This window comes from Babylonia areolata, chromosome 2, assembly GCF_041734735.1.
Source record: "Babylonia areolata isolate BAREFJ2019XMU chromosome 2, ASM4173473v1, whole genome shotgun sequence".
NCBI classification, from domain to species: domain Eukaryota; kingdom Metazoa; phylum Mollusca; class Gastropoda; order Neogastropoda; family Buccinidae; genus Babylonia; species Babylonia areolata.
Genome location: NC_134877.1, coordinates 23,521,140 through 23,541,631, shown reverse-complemented (window position 1 = coordinate 23,541,631; position 20,492 = coordinate 23,521,140). Strand labels below are relative to the sequence as shown.

Sequence of the window (20,492 nt, the reverse complement as noted above, 5' to 3'; positions counted from 1 at the left end):
CCGGGAACCCTCAAACTGAATGTCCAGCGCTTTAACCATTCGGCTATTGCGCCCGTCAACAACATCATAGAACTAACAGGCTATTACCCTGCACATATTTTCTTCCTCCACCAGTCATACTATTCCACTGATGTCTATTGTACAAGGGAGGGAGAAAAAAAAAAAAAGGAGATTAGAGACTTTCTCTAAAACTAAGTTATACCGCGGGTAACTGAATCGCGAACTGCAGACGGTAGAGAAGTTTAAAAGCAAGTACAGGAAGAAGAAGATGGGAAGAGGAAGAAGAATCCTGAAGGAAAAAGAATCCAACAACAACGCCCGCGCGCACACTCACACACATACACACACAAACCCAACCATCCCCCCAATCCTCAACAGACCACATCAGCTAACCGTTAGTGGTCACTATCAAAGTTCTAGATATAAAGTGCGGACCCGGCTTGATAGATAACACTACACACACGTGTATCTCTCTCTTGCACTCTCGATGGTTCTGCTGACTCGGACCAATTTAATCAGTTTCTGGAAATGAGCCAAGAAGACATGACTCGCCAGTGACAAGTCATGCACGTGAATCTTGGCACCCGCACACAATTTGGTGCAGGTCTTCTCGTGCGGTAGACGACGACAGAGCACTTAATAAGCTACACATGGTGTGTTTTTGTGTGTGTGTGTGTGTGTGTTTGTTTGTTTGTGTGTGTGTGTGTGTGTGTGTGTGTGTGTTTATTGCTCTCTCTCTCTCTCTCTCTCTCTCTCTGTGAAGCTGTCCAATATTGCTGAAGACTTTGGATGGTCGTGTGTGTGCATGTGCGGGTTGTGTTTGTCGACGTGTTTGCGCGTATGCGCACATGTGTTCATGTGTTTGTTCGTGTATTTTGAACTTGACGCAACTTTTTATGACTTTTTTTAAAAATTGCAAACGCCACGAGCTCCCTCCCCAGGAAATGAGAACGCCAATCATCATCATCATCATCGTATTATCATCATCATCATTAGTAGTAGTTGAAATAGGAGCAGTACTTGTTGTTGTTGATGTTGTTGTAGTTAAAGTAGTAGAGAAGGATTGTTGTTGGTGTTGTTGATGTTTTAAATCTTTTTATTTACCAAGACTCCCTTTTCAGTCTGATTAAGAAAGACTCAGGTACACTTCTTCTTTTTTAACCCAACGCGAAAAATGAAATTAGACATCGTTACTTTTGTTCCTCCATGACCTTTGACATCCGTCAAAGGGGTCTTCTGGAAAACCTTGAGGACTTTTCAGAAAGGATTTTGGCCAAATGGGAAGTCCCCGAGAACAGTCAATGCTGACTGCATCTTCTGCACGAAATGAAATTTCCCCATATTTATGAAGCGAGTCGAACTGACTGTTTCTAAGAAAGAGACGGAACTCAGAACTCAAAACGTTTTTTTGTTGTTTCTTTTTTGTTTGTTTTTTTAAATTCAAGGATTAGGATTTTAGGCATCATGACCCATTCTTCCAATCAAATCTGTTCTTGCTAGTCTACATCAGCTGCAATAGAACGCAGCATATCTATTCAATGGAAAGGACACACACACACACACACTGAGACAGAGAGAAGATCAAACTAACTAAAACATAAAAAAAAAAAGTTACCGCGAAACAATCACAGTAAAAAGAACAGGCTTCTTTCTTTTAGAAACGTTGAACTTTGGACCGACACATTCACTTATACAATTAAACCATGTTAAAGTAACCATGGAATGTTATTCATATACAGGGGCCTTTATTGTCCTTATGGGAAATAGCACCATGGCTTCCGAAGGATCGTGTTCAACTAACGGAAATCATTCAGTTGTGAGATCAGCCTTAGGTCAATATCTTTAAAATCTTAGGTGCAACTGGATGTCAAGTTTCATCAAAGTATGAATGATTATATCAATACTATTATCATTATCATAATCATCACCATCAATATCAGTGTCATTGTTATCAGTATTATCATATCATCATCATTATTATTACTCTTATTTATTCATCTATTGACTTGAAGTCTTCTTCTTCTGCTTCTTCGTTCGTGGGCTGCAACTCCCAACGTTCACTCGTACGTACACGAGCTGGCTTTTACGTGTATGACCGTTTTTAACTCGCCATGTAGGCAACCATACTCCGAAATCGGGGGTGTGCATGCTGGGTATGTTCTTGTTTCCATAACCCACCGAACGCTGACATGGATTACATACAGGATCTTTAACGTGCGTATTTGATCTTCTGGGGGTAATTTGAAGTCGCATAACAATGAAACACAACAATGGTCAAAACGATCGCCAGCTGCTCATCAACACGTCACGCAGCAGTGTTCACACAGCACGCGCCGGGTCAAAATAGAGCCAGCGGATCATGACTGGCGAAACACCGTTATCCCCCACACCCCCACCCCGCTCAACACCCTCCCATACTCCCCTCACCCTCCCCTGTTTGCCCTACCCCCCACGGAAAAAACAGAAAGAAAGAAAAAAAAAAAAGCATACAGAATCATTTTCATGACGTCACAAAACTGAAACAAAAACAAAGCAGAAAAAAAGCAGGGGATACGCACTCACACACACCTACACACTCACTTCTTGTCACTCCTGTCCACACCACATCCCCATGTGTTCCTCAAACACACACACACACTCGCGCGAACGCGCGCGCGCGCACACACACACACACTCACTCACTCACTTCTTGTCACTTACTCCTGTCCAACCCACATCCCCATGTGTTCCTCAAACACACATACACTCGCGAACACGCACACACACACACTCGCACACGATACGAGAAAGTTATCCTCGATAACACCACTCGACGTAGCTGATATGGGATCGCTTGTCAAACAGTCGAGACGGGGACAACAGCATGCTATAAAACACACAGTAAAACACTTGCTGCGCAATTCTGCTGCACAATCTATAAACGCACGCACACTTGCACGTCATCATTCCAAGTTCGATTGTTTTGGAACCAAATAACCTGAAACGTGACAACGACCACACGGTCGTTCAAGTTGCCTTCGGTTCACCAACGGGTGGACTGTCTTCGCAGAGTTATTCTGGTGGTGCACAACACAATAAATAGTCTCACCGCGCTAACCCTACCACAAACAGCAGGCGACTTACTTCCTGACCCTTCTTTTTTCCCTTCCCTCTCTTTCCCCCTTTATTTACTTCACCCAACCCCCACTCCCTGCTGAACCTCAGGTTTTGTTTCATAAGCACACCCACCTCCGAAAACGGAGTATGGCTGCCTACATGGCGGGGTTAAAAACGGTCATACACGCAAAAGACCCCTCGTGTCCATTCGAGTGAACGTGGGAGTTGCAGCCCACGAACGAAGAAGAATAAGCACACACACACACACATACGCGCGCGCGCGCGCGCGCGTTACTGCCACTAGTGACAGCAGAAAACTGATTTTTACATCACCCAGATGAAGACAAAGAATAACTATTCTGATTACATTTACGGGGTGAAAAGTACATATGTCTGTTTTGTCGAGTCGATATCAAACGAGAGCATAATGTGGTGCATCCATGATGGGACGAACATCAGTGATGCAAGCTGGGGGTAAGGCAACAACTTCATGAAACTGGGGAAGGAAAGCAGATAAAAGCTGGGTGGCCAATGATGGGAAAATCTATGATAAACAATACCAAGGAAAGACGGTTAGCAAACAATACACACACAAAAAAAAGGAGTGGCCTAAGAAGATTTAACCGAGTCAAACGCCAAATTCAAGTGTTGGTGGAAGAGACTGAAAGCAAAATACAGAGACAGTGTAGGCACGATGCGACAACCAGGAGCTGAATCCGCAAAAAATGCACAGCCAGAAATACCGAACGTTCACGACAGAAGGAAAAGACTGGCCAACAGCATCGAATGCTATGAGTATGAACAAAGCAAGCAGTAAGGAAAGAGGACAGGCTCTGTTTTCCTCATGTACAGAAAACTATCATTCACCATCCTGAGAAGAAGAGCAGTTCCAGTACTCTGACCAGCATGGAACTAAAGTACATGTTTACACTATATAGTTCTATGGCATGAAAGAGCAGACTGGACTGGATACAAGGTGCTTTTTTGTTGTTATTGTTCCTGTTGTTGAAAGCATTCAAACAGGTTTTAGAAAACGGTCCAATAGTTGGGGCAGAACTGGGTTTTGTTTTTGTTTTTTCCGGAGAACCTAAGAATGAGAAAAGAAACTTACGGCACCTCTTTCTAAATTGAAATATTAAAAGTCTACATGTTTACATCAATTTTTTTTTTTAATTTGGCAAAAACGTACGTTCACAGAGAAAGAAAAGTCGCGCAGCCGTTGTTTTGGGGGGTTCTAGAAAGTTCCAGCTTCGGAGTGTGGTGGAGGTGGTGGGGTGGAGGTGGTGAGGAGGAGGTGGAGGGGGTGGGGTGAGGTGGGGGGAGGGGGATGGAGACGATAATGCCGTTGATGCCGATTCCATTTCCCCGACTGGCTCAAACACACATCACACAGGCTTGCTGACTACTGGGCACTGCCTGCCCCCTGCCCCATGCCCACCACCGCCATGCCATGATCCCCTCCCACTTCCTGACCACCCACGCTTCTTAGGTCCTCCCGATTCTGGATTCTGCTGGAAGGAATAGAACGAATGCATGCTCAATGCCACCCCCCACCCGCCCCCTCCCACTCTCCACACACTCTCCAGTCCCCGCCCTATTATCCTCGCCACCACACCGTTCTTCCAGCACTTTTGGTGGCTTCCTTCTTCTCTCAGCAGCAGCCTCCCTCTTCGTCCCCCCCCCGTCCCCCTATCCCACCTCCTCCCTCTCTCTTTCGGTATCCATGGCAACACAGGCTCGGACAGAGTCCATGGTTGTGGCTACTGACATCAGTGTGTGTGTGTGTGACTGTGTGTGTGTGTGACTGAGTGAGTGTGAGTGTGTGTGTGTGAGTGTGTGTGCGCGCGCGTGTGTGTGCATGTGTGCGTGTGTTTGTGTGTATGTGTGTGCACGCACGCGCGTGTGTGTGTTTGTGTGTTCCACCCTTGCTCACACCGCCTCAAACTTACACTACCCAAAGAATATTCCTTCTTCGGAAGAAAAACTCGTTGCTCTGGCCTTCAACTTCTTTATCTCTGAAACGATTATCGGACCTACCCCTTGAACCTACCCCCCCCCCCCCTTTTTTTTTTTTTTTTTTTTACACATCTAATTTACGAGATATTCATCAGGTGTATTTTTGTCCCTAATACGCAGAAATACTCGGTCAACTGGTCAAGTGCCATCCAACACACACACAAACACACGCGCGCGCACGCACACACACACTTAGCCTTCCCTGTCTCTCTATATCTCCCTTCTCTTTCTCCTTTATTTTTCACTTCATGGAGTTCGCACAGTGATTGTTCTCGGTTATCAGCTTCTCAACGAAGAGTACCCCTTCAGGCTGTAAATTTCTCATCGCACTGCAAGCGCCATAAATACTAGGACTTCCCTATTGAAAGCCAGAACAGTCAAGACTTCACACCTCTTCAGACAGACTTGACTTCCACTTGGAACGTCAGAAGAACAACCAGGACTTCACCCCTCTTCAGACCCAGGACTTCACCCCTCTTCAGACAGACTTGACTTCCCCTTGGAACGTCAGAAGAACAGCCAGCTAGGACTTCATCCCTCTTCAGACAGACTTGACTTCCACTTGGAACGTCAGAAGAACAACCAGGACTTCACCCCTCTTCAGACAGACTTGACTTCCCCTTGGAACGTCAGAAGAACAGCCAGGACTTCACCCCTCTTCAGACCCAGGACTTCACCCCTCTTCAGACAGACTTGACTACCCCTTGGAACGTCAGAAGAACAGCCAGGACTTCACCCCTCTTCAGACCCAGGACTTCACCCCTCTTCAGACAAACTTGAATTCTCCTTGGAACGTCAAAGAACAGCCAGCCAGGACTTCATCCCTCTTCAGACAAACTTGACTTCCCCTTGGAACGTCAGAAGAATAGCCAGCCAGGACTTCATCCCTCTTCAGACCCAGGACTTCACCCCTCTTCAGACAAACTTGACTTCCCCTTGGAACGTCAGAAGAACAGCCAGCCAGGGCTTCATCCCTCTTCAGACCCAGGACTTCACCCCTCTTCAGACATGCTTGACTTCCCCTTGGAACGTCAGAAGAACAGCCAGGACTTCACCCCTCTTCAGACCCAGGACTTCACCCCTCTTCAGACAGACTTGACTTCCCCATTAAAACGCCAGAAGAACAGCCAGGACTTCACCCCTCTTCAGACATGCTTGACTTCCCCTTGGAACGTCAGAAGAACAGCCAGGACTTCACCCCTCTTCAGACCCAGGACTTCACCCCTCTTCAGACAGACTTGACTTCCCCATTAAAACGCCAGAAGAACAGCCAGGACTTCACCCCTCTTCAGACAGACTTGACTTCTCCTTGGAACATCAGAAGAACAGCCAGCTAGGACTTCACCCCTCTTCAGACAGACCTGACTTCCCCTTGGAACGTCAGAAGAACAGCCAGGACTTCACCCCTCTTCAGATTCCCCATTAAAACGCCAGAAGAACAGCCAGGACTTCACCCCTCTTCAGACCCAGGACTTCACCCCTCTTCAGACAGACTTGACTTCCCCTTGGAACGTCAGAAGAACAGCCAGGACTTCACCACTCTTCAGACAGCCCTGAATTCCCATTGAAACGTCAGAAGAACAGCCAGCTAGGACTTCACCCCTCTTCAGACAGACCTGACTTCCCCTTGGAACGTCAGAAGAACAGCCAGCTAGGGCTTCACCCCTCTTCAGACAGACCTGACTTCCCCTTGGAACGTCAGAAGAACAGCCAGCTAGGACTTCATCCCTCTTCAGACAGCCCTGACTTCCCCTTGGAACGTCAGAAGAACAGCCAGCTAGGACTTCACCCCTCTTCAGACCCAGGACTTCACCCCTCTTCAGACCCAGGACTTCACCCCTCTTCAGACAGACCTGACTTCCCCATTAAAACGCCAGAAGAACAGCCAGGACTTCACCCCTCTTCAGACCCAGGACTTCACCCCTCTTCAGACAGACTTGACTTCCCCTTGGAACGTCAGAAGAACAGCCAGGACTTCACCACTCTTCAGACAGCCCTGAATTCCCATTGAAACGTCAGAAGAACAGCCAGCTAGGACTTCACCCCTCTTCAGACAGACCTGACTTCCCCTTGGAACGTCAGAAGAACAGCCAGCTAGGGCTTCACCCCTCTTCAGACAGCCCTGACTTCCCCTTGGAACGTCAGAAGAACAGCCAGCCAGGACTTCACCCCTCTTCAGACAGCCCTGACTTTCTCCTGGAACGTCAAAAGAACAGCCAGGACTTAACCCCTCTTCAGACAGCCCTGACTTCCGCTTGGAACGTCAGAAGAACAGCCAGGACTTCACCCCTCTTCAGATAGCCCTGACTTTCTCTTGGAACGTCAGAAGAACAGCCAGGACTTCACCCCTCTTCAGACAGCCAGGACTCCGTCTTCAGACCTCCCTGACAAACACCCAGGATTCACAACCTCGATCAACGAAACCACCACGAAACCAAGAGGGCCCTAAGCCCCTGAACAACTTGGCCATATGGGCGCTAGCCAAAAGGTCGTTGAACTCTACTGGAATGTACCACGTATAATCACAGTCAACAGAATGTTCGCAAGTGTACAAAGCTTTAAGCGTTCAGATTGAGTGAGAGAGAGAGAGAGAGAGAGAGAGAGAGAGAGAGAGAGAGAGAGAGAGAGAGAGAGAGAGAGAGAGTGTGTGTGTGTGTGCGTGTGCGTCTGTGTGTCTGTGCGTGCGTGTGTGACTGTTTATACAGGAGTGACAAATGATAAATGTGGTTTCCATCGGTTGTACTTGTAGGTAATGACTGATACGGTGAGAGTGCGGGTCTGTGTGTGGATATGGCACTGTTGAGACAGACCTACGGGGGTGGGGAAAGAGAACTGGTAAGGTGGGTTATCAATACCTGACCTCTTTCCGCATACTTCTTTAGCGACAATCTGGAGCAAGCTGAAGCTGAATTCCATACTATTCGAAGACTGAAGCACTGTACTGGGCAGGCTTTGGTTGATAAGGATCGATGGAAGACGTAGTCACTCTTGGATAAGCGTTGATTTGTTCACTTGAAAAAAAAAAAAATCATCCGTACCTCTTCTCATTCTCGGCCACAGTGCAAAAGTCGACAATAGCTGAGAAATTAATGAAGTCAATAAATCAAATACCCACCGTTTCACTGGCACAGGCTAACAGTTCCAACAAAAATCTGGAACATCTCAATGTATGTCAAAGCCAAATTAACGTCCAACACTGCAGGCTAAACTTGCGATGATGATAAATCATGATCATTTTCAACATAATCATAAAACTGTTCGTAAAAGAACCCTCCCACTCTTTTTCATAATTTGGTGAACAGGTGACATAGTTTACTCGCACGATTATCTGGTATTCGACAAACTTACAGTTCTCATGATCATCTGCTGACGTGATGGAGACTACACACACGATATGATTGACGAAATCAGCTTCATCGTTCTTATCTCATGCCGTTAATCAGTAACACCCACGCACGCACACACTGAGAAAACGCACTGGGACACATGTACAAAGTGTGCGTGTGTGTGTGTGTGTGCGACAGTGGTGTGTGGTGTGAGGTATGCAACACAGGCATGAGAACGACTATGCATTCATGTGCAAGTGCTCAACACGTGGGTTATAAACGTGGGTTTGCTGGATACCGGCCAAGTGTGAGTGATACGATGAGACAAGTGTGGTTCCCTTGACAGACCGGGGTAAAAACGGACAGATGAAAATGACAGCTGGCGTAGCCTAGCAGATATCACAGCTACTTGACCTGTCTCGACACTAAACACACCAGCTCACCCAGTCCGTGAAGACTTCTTGCACTTAACTGACGTTCATTTGGAGCAAGCTTCGGGCCTTGCCTGGACGTTGTGGTTTTCGAATAACGAGTCAGTATCTATGTTTCGTTTGGGCTGGAACGTACGATTTCTGAGTCATTCAACCTTCTTCCCACCCAAAACCACATAATCAAACAAAATACGTGCATTTTCATTGGCCTGAGCGTAAAAAAGTTCCAAGACTAAACCGATCGGTCCCTGCAACTGGAAGGATTTTCTGCAGTCATCTCGCAGACGTCACACATGACGTCACACGCCGCGATAGTTCTTTCAGCAAAGACCTCAGTTCAACCGCCAACACCAACACTTGTAGAAACATGTGCACAGTGCGTACGTCAGAGTACGCGCGCTTGTGTGGGGCTGGGAGTGGGGGGTGTTTGCATGCACACACGGGCGGATGTTAGCACGTGAACAGAGCTTAAGCGTCAGTTCAGACGTGTGTACCTCTGTGTGTGTGTGTGTGTGTGTGTTTGAACTGATTGCATTGTTCTGAAGTATTTTACGGTTGTTCTTTTGATGATGTTTCCCTCTATATTCTCCTTTTTTTTTTCTTTTTTTTTTCGTAGCGTCAGTAGTAAAGCACTCTTCTGAAGAACGGCAATTGCTATTCACAACCAAAGACCCACCACCCCCGCCCCCTCCCCTCTCTCTCTCTCTGAGTCTCAGAGAACAGACAGATGTTTGGCAACACACTATTTGCTTTGAGCATTCTCATCCGCCTGCGGTACTGGGGTGGGGGGAAACGAGCTCGTGGCATGCATATCCACAATGAGGCTTCAGCTCGACCCCCAGCTCTCTGTTTACACGGAGACAATGCTGTGGTTTGCACTGCATGCATGCCGACTGCATCGCTTTGTGAAACCACAGAGTCTGAAGAGTCCCGTTCGGGCAAATCGGTGGTGAAACTCTACTCGCAACCATCATGCACGCAGTAAACGAAAAGGGAGCGAAGATTCATTCCTATTCTCCCAGTTCTACCGTTATTTTTGCGCACAAGACAGCGACTGAGGAGAGGGATTTTCAACTCACGGCTTTTTCTGACAACATGGAAAAAGCCCCCTCTCCCCTCTCCACAACCACACCCCCTTTCTCTGTAATACACAATGAAATTCCTAATCACCCTCCACACACATATACATGGTGTCTGTCCAAAATCGTTTGTGAGAAAACATGTTAAATGTAAACACAAATACGACTGTTACCACAAACGCTACACGTCATTATAATGTGTACTGAAAGTAAAACTTGGTCACACACACACAAACACACACACACGCACGCGAACATGCGCGCGCGTGGACGCGGGGCGCTGACAGACAAAAGAGTTGGAAGGAATGGGAGGTTAGAGTATCTGCTCAACAGACTTCTGAATAATTCGGCCAACCAACCAAACCGTCAGTGAAAAAAAGTGTGTGTGTGTTTGCGTGCGTGCGTGCGTGTGCGTGTGCAGAGACCAAATAAACTATGATACAAACTCCGGTGTTTGGTTCCCCGCCACGAGGTGTGAAGAATCTTCTCAGTTTCAAAGTTCATCCAAATTAATTAAGATATAAGAGAGTGATGCATGCACTGGGAGGTGTATGGGATGAGTGGGGTGGGTGAGGAGGGGGGGTGCGGGGCTAGAGGCGTGGGTGGGTTTGGTGTGGTGTGGGGGTATTGTCACGGACGTATATATAAGTATATCGTAAGTTCGTGGGGTGATGTGAAGTGCTGTGTCGCACGCACGCGTGATTCCTTTCTATTGTAAGTCATTGCGAGGTGTGTTCTTCGCACGCGCCTTTAAAAAAAAAAATAAATAAAAATAAAAAAAAAATTGTGTGTGTGTGTGTGTGTGTGTGTGTTGTGTGTGTGCATATATTGTGTGCGCGCGGGTGTGTCACATGCGCAAGCGCTTGCGCGAACATGTGTGTTACGCTCGTGTAGTTGTGTGTGCTTGTGCGTGTTCACGCGTTTCTTTTCTGTCTTTTCTTTTCTTTTTCATTATATATATCAACTTTTATATTAAAAAAAAAAAAAAAATCACTGTATGTATGTGTCCGTGCGTGTGCATCTGTGTATGTGCCCACGCGCATTGTGTGAGTGGGTAGGTGGCACTATGAAGGCCGACGGAGGTCTTCAACTCATTCATTTTTCTTTTGATACAAGCCACAAGGTCATCGAGTCTTCCACCGACCGTACACTCCGTCGTGCGTGTATGTTTGAGAGGAGGAGGAGGAGGAAGGCGAACTTCGTTCTCTCTCTCACACAGTTGTCGCGAGTGAAAAGGAGCCGAGACCGACCGCCTGCTGTTCTCACTCTTGAGTACTGGAAGAGAGGAAGGAATGGAATGTATCAAAGCGTGTGTGTGTGTGTGTGTGTGTGTGTGTGTGTGTGTGTGTGTGTGTGTGTGTGTGTGTGTGTGTGTGTGTGTGTGTGTGTGTGTGTGTGTGTGTGTGTGTGTGTGTGTGATGCTGAGTGAACAAGATAGACGGAGACGAGAAAGAGACGGAGAGAGTGACAGAGACTCACAGAGAGACAGACAGAGACACACAAAAAATGAACTGTTGCAAGTTCACACATGTCCGAGAGTAAGAGTATAAATTATTTCCACCAGCCGGCCCGATGGTCATCACGTTTAAATCAGACATTCAGTAGAACTAGTATGGTGCAATTTGATGCAATTATAGTAACTCTGTATCACATGTACACACACGTATACAGACACATGGGAGCACGCACATGCACACCACACACACACACGAACAGAGAATGATAGATCCGTGCATGCACAAGGGCACACACACACACACACGGACACAACCCTCTCTCCGAGTGTGTGTGTGTGTGTGTGTGTGTGTGTGTGAGAGAGAGAGAGAGAGAGAGAGAGAGAGAGAGAGGGCCTGAGAGAGAGGAAGAGACAGGAAGAGAAATTCAGATAGATGGACAGACACAGAGATGCTGAGAGCGATATGAAAGGTTTAATTTACTTCAAACAAAACGAATCACAATGAAAAAAAAACACACAAAAACCCCAAACAACAACAACAACAAACAAACAAAAATAATTTTTTTACTAGGGTAATGAGTGATAAGTAATTAACATGTTTTTCTTCCCATCCAACTGTGGGGGCATAAAAACATTAACATAAAAGATGAGTACAATATGTCTAACAGAATCAGAAAAGGAGACAGACAGAAACTGCCAATACCAGAGCAAATTTCTTAGCAAAACACTGGATCATTTAAAGAATTCAGGCAGACAGACAGATAGACAGACAACATCACCACCACCACCATCAACAACAACAACAAAATCTTGGCCAACTTCAGAACCACAGGTAGATAATATTCATCCACTGATCCCATATATAATAATAACTGAGGTGTGAAGACTGGACAAACTCAACAGCGGACAAATACATAGAAACATAATAACACTCCAAGGTAGAAAAGACACAAAACAATGTAACAATAACAGCAGGTTTAAACAGCACTTTTAAACCTTTCAAAGAGCTTTAAAATAACATGCCAGTCAGTACAATAACATGCTAGTCGCACACACATACACACACACACACACACGCACACACACGCACACACACACACACACACACACGCACATGCATGAACTGAAAGCTCCCCGTTTGTGTTTCTCTCTACTGAATTTGGCAACACAAAAGATTCTGTCCACAGCAGGAGAGTGAGCAGATCTGGAATATAAGGAACATAACAACACACACACACACACACACACCAGCAACAGCAAAACAAAAAGAAAGATGGGAAGTGTATCCATCACAATCATGAATCTAATGCTCTGACAGGCACACTCCAAGACAAAAAAAAAAAAAAAAATCAATGAAACCCGCTTGTCATAACTGACCCAATGGGTCTGTACTGGCAAAACATATGAAGAACACATGTTGCTAGCTAGAAAAAGTAAATCTCTTCCCCCTAACCAGCTGCAAAGATTAAAAACAAAAACAAAACCAACAACAAAAAACACCAACTAGATAAAATACAAGGCTGAAAATCAAATAAATAGATAAATAAATAAATTAAAAAATAACCAAACAAACAATTGAATGACTATATAATTGAATAAATAAAATCTAAAATAATAAAACACTTTCTGTGTTTTTCAACATGGGTGCAGTATATTCTCTTTGGCTTTGCTTCTTTACCGTTTCAAACAAACCATATATATGTGAACAAAATAAAAGGAATATGCTGTTGCTGGTGGTGTTTTATACTCTAAGCCCAACAAACTGTCACAGTGAGCTAAAAGTAAATTTTCCTTGTGGATGCAATTTCTATAGTAAGGTGATGAAATCTATAATAAAAAAAGAAAGAAAAAAAAAGAAAGTATAATTTATATAATTTATAAGGTACTAGCAAAAACTCGTCACAAGGCAGTGAAAGAGAGAGGGAGAGACAGACAGACAGAGACAGATGTTGCGGAAGAAAGAGACAGAAGTACTGAGAGATGTAGACATAAATTAAATGTATAAAAAAGAAAAAAAAAAAAAAAAAAAGAAAAGAAAAGAAAAGAAGATGGGAAAATATGAATTATTACTGAATTACTGTATTATTACTGTATTCCTATTATTTTTTATCACAACAGATTTCTCTGTGTGAAATTTGGGCTGCTCTCCACATGTAGAGCGCGTCGCTACACTGAGAGTGCCACCCTTTTTTTTTGGTTTTTTTTTTTCCACCTGCAATTTTAATTTTTTTTCCTATCTAAGAGGATTTTTCTTCAGAATTTTGCCAGGGACAACAACCCTTTTCTTGCTGGGGGTTCTTTTACGTGCACTAAGTGCATGCTGCACACGGGACTTCAGTTTATCATCTCATCCAAATGACTAGCATCCAGACCACCACTCAAGGTCTAGTGGAGGGGAAGAAAATACTGGAGACTATGGGATTCGAACCAGTGTGCTTAAATTCTCTCGCTTCCAAGGCGGATGCGTTACCTTTAGGCCAACACTCCACTTCACATGTACATACATCAAAGATGCAAATGCATGCTCATTTCTGCATTTTGACCAACAGAATTCAACTCAAATGACGAAGACACAAATATGGAGATTGAGACAAAAGTTTCAGTTTCAAATTTAACTCACTGAGCATTTTGCTCTGGTGTGAAAATTTGTCTCATTAAACCGGATTTCATGTTCCAACAGATAGGCGCAAAAGCCAAGTGGTTAAAGCGTTGGACTTCCAATCTGAGGGTCCCGGGTTAAAATCTCGTTAACTGCGCCAGGTGGGTAAAGGGTGGAGATATTTCTGATCTCCCAGGTCACACATATGTGCAGACCTGCTTGTGCCTAAACTCCCTTCGTGTGTATATGCAAGCAGAAGATTAAATACACACATGAAAGATTCTGTAATCCATGTCAGCATTCGGTGGGTTATGGAAACAAGAACACATCCAGCATGCACATCCCCCAAAACGGAGCATGGCTGCCTACATGACGAGGTAAAAATGGTTATGTACGTAAAAGCCCACTCATGTACGCATGAGTGAACGTGGGAGTTACAGCCCACAAACGAAGAAGAACGTTCCTACGTATACGCAAAAACTGTCAAGGATGGGAACTAATATTTCTGGATGTGTTAACATGCAGTTTGGAGGACAAAAAACAATATATGTGACACAGAACACGAAAAACCATCTAAAGTTGCAACCAGCTGTTCCTGGCTATATACAAACATATGTTATTCAGGTCAAAATAATGAAAATCAACTTTGTTTTTTCTTGTGTGTTTTTTTTGTTTTTTTGTTTTTTTAATACAAATTTCGCATCTTTGAAGTCTTATCTTTGCTACTGTCGTTAAGTATTTTGGCACAAAACTGCCTGAAACTGTAGTAATTTTAATGTTTTCAGGAGCATGCCCTGTTGGTACTGCTGCACACATTCATTACTTGTGTCGCACTGTTCAATGCATTTGACTCCAGGCTTTTTCTGAAATTGTCACAAAAATATGTCACACACACAGGAATGGTATTGGTGGAAAGAGGAAGGAAGTAGGAAAGGATGGTCAAAAGTCCAGGAGAGTACTGGTTCAAAGTCTGCCACCCACAGACCAATGACCCTGGGCCAAGACTGTCAAAGTTTGAAATGCCCACCACTTACTTACCACTGATCCACACACACACACACACACTCACATGTGTGTGTGTGTGTGTGTGTGTGTGTGTTCGTCTTCAGTTTAAGGTCTTTCCACTTGAAGTGATATTAGACGAAGAAAAAAAAAAAAAAAATGGGGCTAGGGGTTGTGGGAGGGGGGTGGGGATAAAAGTGTGTGTATGTGTGGAGGGTGAATAGGGAGAGACAACGCTAGGGAAAATGGAAACGTTATAAACGCCAACATCAAACAACTATAACAAATGTCCTATTGGACTATGCAGCAAACCTTCTGCAACAGCAAATAACACATTGGAATTGTTAATAACACATTCAAAAGAACTTTTGATGAAGTCTGGTAAAAAAATTTTTAGATTCTGACATTCGAATATTATATGGTTGCTAGATATATATTCTCCACATATGCACCTAACATCTTTTCCTGAACTTAGTTATAAAAGCATTCAGTGTGTGTGTGTGTGTGTGTGTGTGTGTGTGTGTGTGTGTGAGATGTGTGATACGTCCCAAAAATGTTTATCAATGGCTCTGTAACCTGAATGAAGTTATTTTACCTTAAGTTATTTGCATTCCTTATCCCTTCGAAAGGGTACTTGGCCTATATGAATAAACCATCTCTCCTACATTTCTCCCTTGCATAAAACAGTGGACACAAATTTACACTGGAACAAATACACTTTTTTTGTGACTGTTTCACTTTTGGATGTTGTCAGTGTGCAGGATATACTTTAATGACATGCAAGTCAACTTTTTCTGGTTTACTTTAACTGTTTTTGTTTGTGTTTTCAGTCAGTACAACTTTAACTAATATGACAATGTATGGTTAGTCTCTGGCATGTGTGTGTGTGTGTGTGTGTGTGTGTGTGTGTGTGTGTGTGTGTGTACATACTTGTTTGTGTGCATACATGTGTTTTTGTGGCAGACCATGTAATCCACTAAAAATACAATCATTTTCAAAACTTGTGCTTTCATTTGATTACAGAATGCCCCCCCCCCCTCCCCCCGGAAAAAAAAAGCTGAATCATAAGAAAAAAAATTATTACAAAACAAAACAAAACTGACCACCATATAATAGTATGCATTTTCAAATTATACACTTCAATTATTGCCAGTTTTTCTCACATCTTTAAATTATGGAAGTTAATTAATTCTAAAATCATTATTATCTAATTATCGCTCTTTGATTCATTAAAATTCAATGCAAAAATTTGCTAATATTCATTTAAAAAAAAAAAAAAAGAAAAAAAAAAGGGCATGCTGAATGGTAGGCAGTGAATCCTCACCCTTCCCAAACGAATCAAAAGATGATTAAAAAAACCCAAACAAAAAACTGACAACAAATGTGTGTGTGTGTGTGTGTGTGTGTGTGTGTGTGTGTGTGTGTGTGTGTGTGTGTTTGTGAGTGTATGTGTGTGTGTGTGTGTGTGTGTGTGTATGCACATGTGTGTCACTGTGTGTGGTGGCTTTGTGTGAGTGTGTGGTGTGTGTGTGTGTGTGTGTGTGTGTGTGTGTGTGTGTGTGTGTGTGATGTGAAGTATGAGAAAGCAAGCTGAAGGTTCATCAGGTTAAGAACACTGTGCATTCAACCGAGGCATAGAGCACCCACGCTATACACTACCACCATCACTTCAGTACTACATGTCCTACAGTGTCGACAACTGTTGCTCATTAGGAAGAGTACAGACACTACTGTGTTGTGCCATGTTTCAACTGTGTGTGGTCTGTGAGAGTGTTGGGTCACTTCACTGCGCTTTAAGCCATTTATAAACAATGAGTATCAGTATCAGTATCAGTAGCTCAAGGAGGCATCACTGCGTTCGGACAAATCCATATACGCTGCACCACATCTGCTAAGTAGATGCCTGACCAGCAGCGTAACCCAACGCGCTTAGTCAGGCCTTGAGAAAAAAAAAAAATTTATAAACAATGAGGTGAAGAGAACAAAGACGAACAAACAGTAAAGAGTGGCAACTGTCTCCGTTTACAAGGTACACAACTTCAAGTCAATGCTGCCTACACTGCCAATTCAGCTAGCACATAGGTAAATAAGAGGTACACTCGAACAAACCCAGACATTTCCTAAAAAAAGGAAGCGCCAGGCTTGTCCCTACAGAGATCATTTGACAAGTGCACACAGCAGCAAGAAAACAAACGAACAAAAAAACTGTCAGTATTCAAGAAAAAAAGCAAATAAAAATAATGTTTTTGACTGCATCTATGAAGATATATATCACTGATTTTCAGCCTTGCATACTTTCAGTAATTTCATATTTATTCTCCTGACGTGTGTTTGAACAAAATTATAAAGCACCAGATATTTTGCTGTGCCTAAAGTGTAAAGCTTCTCATCTATCATCAAGCTGATCAACAAGTTTTTTTTGTTTTTTCACACAAATCCATTCTCGATACATCTACATGCGAAAATGAATGTGACTATGATCAAATATTGCCAAGTAATTGAAAGTGCAGTGGTACTTGTATACCAGACACAAATTAGTGACACACATTGACACAAACACACATATATATCTCATGATAAACACACATATGCATATTCACACACACACACACACACACACACAGAGAAATGTAAATTGAAAACAAACACACACGTGTGCATGAATACATGTGGGTGTGGAGGGCAGATACAAGACCAGTGGCAACAGCTGGTTCTGACATGGAACACACAGAACACAGACTAAAAAAAATGGGGATGGCAACAATTTGCCCGTCAGTGTCACCACACCCTTCTCACTAACAAGCATCCAGTGATGTACATCCATATGTCACCATGATTCTTCATCCAAGAGTAAAAAAACACTGCCACCATGTAGTAAACATCAAATAGCAAACTAAAACACTGAAAATGATACTGAAATGTTGATGTCACCAACAGGAAAGCAGATAATTTAGATCTGCGAGAAGACTACGACACTCATTACCAATGACCCCCTACTCTCAGTCTTTCTCCACTCTATGAATAACTGCGGTCTCATCACACATAAAAACTGCGAGCTCCAACTTCGGTACGCGAGAGACTGGTAAAGGAGTGAACATCACACCCTGAAGAACCGTTGTACGAACGGGTGTGAAAACTGTTCTACAAACGACTAAACTTGGTGGGGCCGGGGTGAAGAGATATCTTGAGCATATTTAGCTATGTGAGGGAGCTTGCATGCATGTTAAAATGCGTTTAGCAAGCGAAATACCCTGGAGCTAAGAGAAATCAAGAAACCAACGCTGAAACCTCGCATGCTGTGTGGTTGCCCCGTACAGTCTGCATGTTAACGGCTCAAGCATGGAACAACGATACACAAAGAACGACTACTTGTCTCTAAAAGAGACGCACGCATCACAAACTGAATTCGCCACGCCGAAAGCAGCGAACAGAAACAATTTCATGCCTAAACTACCAAGACAATCATGCTTGCTTACCTTTTTCACGGTATTTAGCGACGCCTTGTAAGCTGAAAGGCTGGTGACACCTCAAAGGTCGACTGCTGAAGTCGCGCAGGGTGAAAACTTCGAGACGTCAACGACGTACCTTCTCTCGTGCGATTTTTTGGGGCTGGCCTGTGGTAAAGGGAAGTAACCCCGTTTCGCTTGCTGTCCATGTGGCCCTTGACATTCACTCGTTTGTTTTCCCACTTTTGTGGCAAACACACGTGCGCATGTGTGTGTGTGTGTGTGTGTGTGTGTGTGTGTGTGTGTGTGTGTGTGTGTGTGTGTGTGCACGCGCTTGTGACTGAGCGCGCACAATATGTGTATGTGTGTGTGGACTCGGATGTGTGACACGTGCTACCGCGTGCGCGTATGTGTAATTTCTTGCCTGATTTTGCCGCCAGTCAACTGATATACGTATTTATAATCGTTGTCAACATGTGCCAATATGTATGTGTGTGTGTGTGTGTGTGTGTGTGTGTGTGTAGTGTGGTTGCGTGTCAGTGTGTGCGCGCCGCGTGTTTATGGTTTCTAAATTTGAAATACTGATTGTAATTCATATATATATATATATATATATATATATATATATATGCCGCTTACACTGATCCCAGTGACGCAAAACTGAATTATACCAATTAACACCCTGTGCCAGTGGCACCGTGGAAAAAAAAGATATGAGAAAAAGAAAAAAGCATCTTCAAAAGTGAGCCATGCAGACTGAGAAAGGTAGATAGATCAACTGAAGACCAGGATTGTCTTAATTAGCAAAAGGAAATAAATAAATAAATATTTTTTTTAAGGCAATGTCAATGTTTTGGATCCAGTCGTTGCGATTTCCATAGTTTTTTTTTTTTTTGTTTTTTTTTAAAGCCTTGCTCAGGCTCTGACAGCTCAAACCATCACCAGTCCCACAATTCTTTTTTTAGATGTGGCTGATCGACTTGGTGCTGACAAACGAAATATAATTATTGTGAGCATATCAGAGTTTCTGCGTCGTACGTGTGTTTTGACAGCTGAGGTTAATTATGAGTTAATTCTGTGTAGGGTGGGTATACAATAATATAACTATGTGTCACATCGCTGAAGATCTTATTAAGTGCGTCTTGTGTACACCATACGACAAAATTTATTTGACGATTTTTATTTTATTTTATATTTTTATTTTTTTTAAATTTTTTTACCAAGCTGTTGGTTTCCAGTCAAGGTGTTCGAATTCAATTTTAACTTATACAGAACAACTATTGTGTCTCAGTGTGTTTTGCATTGTCAGTTGTATCTCGTCTGATATTGTATGCTTAAAACAACTGAAAGAATACAGTCCGTGTTACACGTTTTTATTCATTCATTTATTTATTATTGTTTCTGGACGTTTACACTGAAAGCCGTTTTTGTTTACCTTTGACAAGAAGTGCCATGACGTAAACAATTATCTTATCATTCACATCATAGCAAAGCCTTGTGGGTAATATTTAAATTTTCAGACTGATGTACATTGATTAGTTTCGTAACCAAGTGTTTGCAACGGACGAAAATCACTTCACCAATGTTGACAGGGAAATTATCAATGATTACTGTTGTTCTTCATCAGTACTTGATCGATGAAGTTGTTGGTGGTGTTGTGATGAATGATTTTCTTGCTGTTGTTGTTGTTGATGGTACTTTTCTTCCGTGATTTACCGGCTCTGGAAGCGCAACGGTGTGTGTGTGTGTGTGTGTGTGTGTGTGTGTGTGTGTGTGTGTGTGTGTGCGCGCGCGCGCGCGCGCGCGATCTTGCGTGGCAGTGTGTGTGCATGTTCGTGTATCAGTATATGTGTGTGTGTGTGCTTGCGTGTGGTGTGTATAAACGCGCATGTGTGTGTGTATATGTGTGTGTACGTGTGTGTGTGTGTGTGTGTGTGTGTGTGTGTGTGTGTGTGCATGTGTGTGTGCGCGCTTGTGTGTGTGTGTGAACTGAAAGGTTTACTGATTTGCATGTGTTTGTGTGTGTTGACAATGTGTGTGT

The 20,492-nt window shown here is 43.5% G+C and overlaps 1 protein-coding gene across 1 annotated transcript in view; it reads right to left on the bottom strand.

The window, feature by feature from the left end:
- LOC143279364 (equilibrative nucleoside transporter 1-like) overlaps positions 1-18,573 on the bottom strand; it is a 67,870-nt gene extending 49,297 nt beyond the window's left edge. The window contains exon 1 of the mRNA XM_076583387.1: positions 18,482-18,573. The gene's annotated coding sequence lies outside the window, so the exon portion shown is untranslated. The remainder of the gene's footprint in view (positions 1-18,481) is intronic.
- Between the last annotated feature and the right edge of the window lie 1,919 nt (positions 18,574-20,492).